This window comes from Theropithecus gelada, chromosome 12 (genome assembly GCF_003255815.1).
Source record: "Theropithecus gelada isolate Dixy chromosome 12, Tgel_1.0, whole genome shotgun sequence".
NCBI lineage: Eukaryota > Metazoa > Chordata > Mammalia > Primates > Cercopithecidae > Theropithecus > Theropithecus gelada.
This window is the reverse complement of record NC_037680.1, coordinates 118880956-118887328: the sequence shown is the minus strand read 5'-3', so window position 1 is coordinate 118887328 and position 6373 is coordinate 118880956. Positions and strand designations below refer to the sequence as shown.

General features: G+C 44.5%; 1 pseudogene; it reads right to left on the bottom strand.

Moving 5' to 3' along the window:
- Positions 1-5005: 5005 nt before the first annotated feature.
- Positions 5006-5483, bottom strand: LOC112636668 (annotated as a pseudogene).
- Between the last annotated feature and the right edge of the window lie 890 nt (positions 5484-6373).

Here is a 6373-nt window from a genome sequence, read left to right as displayed (position 1 = left end):
ACCGGTCTGATCCGGTCACAACTGGCTTGAACCAGTCTGATGCGCTTTGATCCGGTCTGAGCCGGTGAAAACCAGTTTGATCCGGTCTGATGCGGTCAAAACCGGTTTCAACTGGTGTGATCCGGTGTGAACCGGTCTGATCCGGTTTGATCCGCTTTTGACCTGTCTGATCCGGTTTGATCCGGTCAAAACCAGTTTCAGCCGATCTGATCCAGTTTGATCCGTTTTTATCCGATCTGATCCGGTTTGATCCAGTCAAAACCGGTTTGAACTGGTCTGATCCGGTTCGATCCTGTTTGATCCAGTCTGATCCGGTTAAAATCAGTTCGATCCGGACAAAGCCGGTCTGATCCCTTTTGATCCGGTAGATCCGGTCAAAATTGGTTTGATCTGGTCAAACCCGGTTGGAACCGGTCTGATCCGGTTTGATCCGGTCTGACCCGGTTTGATCCAGTCAAACCCGGCTGGAACCGGTCTGATCCGGTTTGATCCAGTTTGATCCGGTCTGATCCGGTTTGATCCGGTCTGATCCGGTCAAAACCGGTTTGAACCAGTCTAATCCGGTTTGATCCGGTTTGATCCGGTCTGATCCGGTCAAAGCCGGTTTGAACCGGTCTAATCCGGTTTGATCCGGTCTGATCCGGTTCGATCCGGTCTGATCCGGTCAAAACCGGGTGAACCGGTCTAATCTGGTTTGATCCGGTTTGATCCGGTCTGATCCGGTTTGATCCGGTCTGATCCGGTCAAAACCGGTTTGATCCGGTCAAAACTGGTTTGAACCGGTATGATCCGGTTCGATCCGGTTTGATCCACTCTGATCCGGTCAAAATCGGTTCGATCCCGTCAAAACCGGTCTGATCCATTTTCATCCGGTCAAAACTGGTTGGATCTGGTGAAAACCGATTGGAAGCGGTCTGATCCGGTTTGATCCAGTTTGATCCGGTCTGATCCGGGCAAAACCGGTTGGAACCCGTCTGATCCGGTTTGATCCAGTCTGATCCGGCCACAACCGGCTTGAACCGGTCTGATCCGGTCTGAACCGGTCTGATCCGGTTTGATCCACTTTTGTCCTGTCAGATCCGGTTTGACCCGGTCAAAACCAGTTCGATCCGGTCAAAACCGGCTTCAACCGGTCTGATCCGGTTTGATCCGGTTTTATCCCATCTGATCCGGTTTGATCCAGTCAAAACCGGTTTGAACCGGTCTGATCCGTTTCAATCCAGTTTGATCCAGTCTGATCCGGTCTAAATCGGTTCTATACGGACAAAACCGGTCTCATCCATTTTGATCCGGTTTGATCCAGTCAAAATTTGATCCGGCAGTCTGATCCGGTTTGATCCAGTCAAAAATCCAGTCAACGGTCTGATCCGGTTTGATCCGGTCTGACCCAGTTTGATCCAGTCACAACTGGCTTGAGCCGGTCTGGTCCGGTTTGATCCGGTTTGATCCGGTCTGATCCGGTCTGGCACGGTCTGATCCAGTCTGATCCGGTCTGAACCGGTCTGATCTGGTTTGATTTGCTTTTATCCGGTCTGATCCGGTCTGATCCAGTCTGATCCGGTCAAAACTGGTTTGATCCGGTCTGATCCGTTTTGACCCGGTGTAAACCGGTTCGGTCCAGTCTGAACCGGTTTGATATTACTCGCAATGTGGCACAGGGTGGACATTCATCCTGTTTCATCCTTCTCAATATTCCAAGGCCGAGAGACTGATATGAATCTAAGTATCACAGACACTGTACAACCCCTTGTGATACTCTTCCAAATATCCAGATCAGGTTCCCAGCAGCCACCCCCGGCCCGCCCCCCTGGCTTCTGGGAGCCCCATCGCCAGGGGCGCAGGCACCCCCCGCCATCAGGCTCCCAGCCGCCACCACCGGCCCGCCCCCCTGGCTTCTGGGAGCCCCATCACTAGGGGTGCAGACATCCCCTCGATCGGGATCCCAGCCGCCAACCCCGGCCCGCCCCCCGGCTTCTGGGAGCCTTGTGGACTCACAGCCTCTTTCTGATATTGTGAGTAATATCATCTCCCCATCTGAAAATTTTCAACTCCTTCTCAGACGATTGTACACCCCCAGTGTGCACACCCTCAGAGGGAGTCACCCCCTCTGTATTAAGATTTATACCAGCCTCTTCCTCCCTGAATATTCACAACAGTATCCCAGGGTTGTTTCTACTTCCAGTGATACTGATTGTCATATCCTCCTCTCCCAAGCAGAAGTTCGAAACACTATTACGGGGGGTGTACACCGTCTGTGATATAGAAATTCACATAGTCCTCTCCCTGGTGGATGTCAGGAGCAAGGCTATTAATCATTAATATTAATAAATATATTAATATTAATAATAATTATTGATATTAATGATCACAAGAGAGTAAAAATTAATACTGTTTTAAAATGTTAACGATTTGTGATAATAATTATTAGTAATATCACTATTAATAATAATATTATGATATTAGCAATTAATGTGACTTAAATCAATACCCAGTGATGCTGGGAATCAAATCATAATTAGTATTAGTAACTAACAATATTATTTGATGACATTAATATTAATTAATTGAAAGCATGCATAATCATGTGTTTGAAATCATTATCCATAATTAATAATGGTATCCTATGAATTTTTAGTATCATTCATAATTATTAAAATCGATCATTGATGATTAATAATCATATTATTATTCCTAATTCCACAGGAAGTGTAAACCTACTTGTGATGCTCTTCTTAATATCCAGGGACGGAAAGCAGGATTTTAGTTTTAATATCGCAGTAGGTGTACGCTCACCACGTGACACTGATCCTAATATAAAGGGGGCTAGAGTATCACATGACTCCAAACAGCAATGAATGGATAGCTACCCGGTAATATTGCTCCTAATATTCCCGGAAGAAGCCTATGCTATTAGTCCGAATATGGCACTGAGGGTACAGCTCTTCTGAGATATTGTTCCTAGTATACGGAGGGGGAGAGGATGATAATAATTCGCACGCTGTGTGCTCCCACCCAGTGATATTGTAATTACTATCCTGGGAGGGAGAGGATGATATTGCACTCTGTACAGCAGGAGGCGTACACCCAGTCTGGGATATTGTTCCTAATATCCATGGAGGGGACAGGCTGATATTACTCGCAATGTGGCACAGGGTGGACATTCACCCTGTTTCATCCTTCTCAATATTCCAAGGCCGAGAGACAGATATGAATCTCAGTATCACAGACACTGTACAACCCCTTGTGATACTCTTCCAAATAGCCAGATCAGGTTCCCAGGAGCCACACCCGGCCCGCCCCCCTGGCTTCTGGGAGCCCCATCGCTGGGGGTGCAGGCACCCTCTGCCATCGGGCTCCCAGCCGCCACCCCCGGCCCGCCCCCCTGGCTTCTGGGAGCCCCATCGCCGGGGGTGCAGGCACCCCCTGCCATCGGCTCCCAGCCGCCACCCCTGGCCAGCCCCCCTGGCTTCTGGGAGCCCCATCACTGGGGGTGCAGGGTTAGGGTTAGAAGTTCTGATGTCAAAGGCAAGAGAAGGATGTTTCAGCTTCAGAAGGAGATAATTCACCTTTCCTCTTCCTTTTTGTTCTATCTGGGCTCTCAAGCAATTGGATGGTGCCTGTATTAGTCTATTTTTATACTGCTATGAAGAAGTACCTGACTCTGAGCAATTTATAAAGAACAAAGAGGTTTAATGGACTGACAGTTCCACATGACTGGAGGGGCCTCACAATCATGACGGAAGGGGAAGCAAAGATGTCTTTCTTCACATGGTAGTAGCAAGAAGTGCTAAGCCAAAGGGGAAAAGTCCCTTATAAAACCATCCGATCATGAGAACTCACTCACTATCATGAGAACAGCATGGCAGTAACCACCACCATGATTCAGTTGTCCCCTACCGGGTCCCTCCCACAACATGTAGGGATCATAGGAACTACAATTCAAGATGAGATCTGGGTGGGGACACAGTCAAACCATATCAGTGCCCATCCACATTGGGTCAGAGTGGATCTTCCTTATCTCAGTGTCTTCCAGAAACACCTTCACACTTATGCCCAGAAACTGTGCTTTACCAGCTACATTAGTATCTCTTAATCCAATCAAGCAAACATCTAAAATTAAACATCAGAATATTTATGCCTGATTCATGGCTAAAATTTCAGGATGAAAGCTATGAGATCTCTATTTGTGTTTGTATGTCTATCAATGTATGTTCTGTATATGTGATTTTTCTTAACTCTGGATAGCACTGCAAAATTCATTTATAAAATCCTCTAAAAGTGTTCTATTCTAACTTGGTTTGGAAAAAAAAATAATCATTGATAAATAAATATTCCCCAAACTCCTAGAAATATAGAAACTGATCCAAATGTTTTTCAAGTTAACACGATTTGGATACAACTTAGTTAAATAAGATAAATTTAATATTTTTTTGTGTAATAAAACAACTATGTCTTCAGAGTTACCACTATTAAATATAAAACAAACAAGTTTCTTTCTTTCTTTCTTTCTTTCTTTCTTTTTTCTTTTTTTTTTTTTTTTTTGAGATGTAGTCTCTCTCTGTCACCCAGGCTGGGGTACAGTGGTGCGATCTCAGCTCACTGCAAGTTCTGCCTCCTGGGTTCAGGCCATTCTCCTCCCTCAGCATCCTAAGTAACCAGGACTACAGGCACCTGCCACCATGCCAAGCTAATTTTTTTTTGTATTTTTAGTAGAGACAGGGTTCCACAGTGTCAGCCAGGATGGTCTTGATCTCCTGACCTCGTGATCTGCCCACCTCGGCCTCCCAAAGTGCTGGGATTACAGGTGTGAGTCACCGTGCCTGGCCAACAAACAAGTTTCTATTCTGCTTGAGTGCTTACAAGAAGCTAATATTATACTTACTAGATAATTAGAATCAAATTAAGCTTTAAGATTTTAAGTTGTCATTCTTATGAAAAACATTATTTCCTTTTTTTTATGGTGAAAAGATATACATCTATTTAGAATCAGCCAGCTGGACTCAGTTTAGATGACCCCAAGTTTGTTGGCAACATCCAAAGCATCGTAATCAGGAACCAGTCGAACATATGACTTTTTCTCTCCATCAGGCCAAATCAGGATGTTGACCGTGGCCACATCCACATTCCAGAGCTTCTTCACAGTCTGTTTGATCCGGTGCTTGTTGGCTTTAACATCGACAGTGAACACAAGCGTGTTGTTGTCTTCCATCTTCTTCATGGCTGACTCAGTGGTCAGTGGAAACTTGATGATAGCATGGTGGTCAAGCTTGTTTCTCCAGGGGGCGCTCTTCCCAGGATATCTGGGCTGCCTCCAGAGTCGCAGTGTCTTGGGACACTGGAAGGTGGGTGAGGTGCAGATCTTCTTTTTTTGGGAGGCTGTGGACACATTTCAACACTGCCTTCTTGGCCTTTAAAGCCTTTGCTTTGGCTTTGGCTTTGGCTTTAGGAGGGGCAGGAGCTTCCTTCTTCGTTTTCGGTGCCATCTTGTGAAAAGTGAAAAACATTATTTCAATAATAAGTTTTTTTTTACAGTAAATCTGCCTAATAGTAGTTTCCAAAATACTTTTGGTAATTTTTAACCTTAAAGTTAAGCTAAGTAAAATATTTCCATTAAATATCTAGGTCATTTATAAATAAGATACAATACTAAAACGTTAATTACTGAATGTAGGTAATTCAAGTTTATATACTTTTGGCTTCTTATTTTTACAGAGAAACTAGATATTTTGGCCTGTTAAGAAACATGTTTTTGCCTACCACACTGAGAAATTGTACTATGAGAAAACACATCCCGATGTTGGAAGATGGTATATTCATATATTTTCTAATCTACTACAGAATGCTAACATATGACAGTTTAAAACTGTCTATGTCCTAGTTTTCTTTGGAAGATAAAAGTATTAAAATTATAATCAATATATGTAAATAAAACTACTAGAAACAGGCCAGGCACAGTGGCTCACACCTAAAATCCCAGCACTTTGGGAGGCCAAGATGAGTGGATCATGAGGTCAGGAGATCGAGACCATCCTGGCTAACACAGTGAAACCATGTCTCCACTAAAAATACAAAAAATTAGCTGGGCACGGTGGCAGGCGCCTATAGTCCCAGCTACTCAGGAGACTTAAGCGGGAGAATGGCGTGAACCCGGGAGGTGGAGCTTTCAGTGAGCCGAGATCACGCTACCACACTCCAGCGTGGGGGACAGAGCGAGACTCTGTCTCAAAAAAAAAAAAAAAGAAAAAGAAAACACTACTAGAAATAATAGAATAACTAGAAACAACTCTATGCAAAGTATGTAAGAAAAGTAGGGCATCTTTTGCAAGCAAAATAGGTTGTAATATTTTATAAGGAAAACCATACAAAATATACA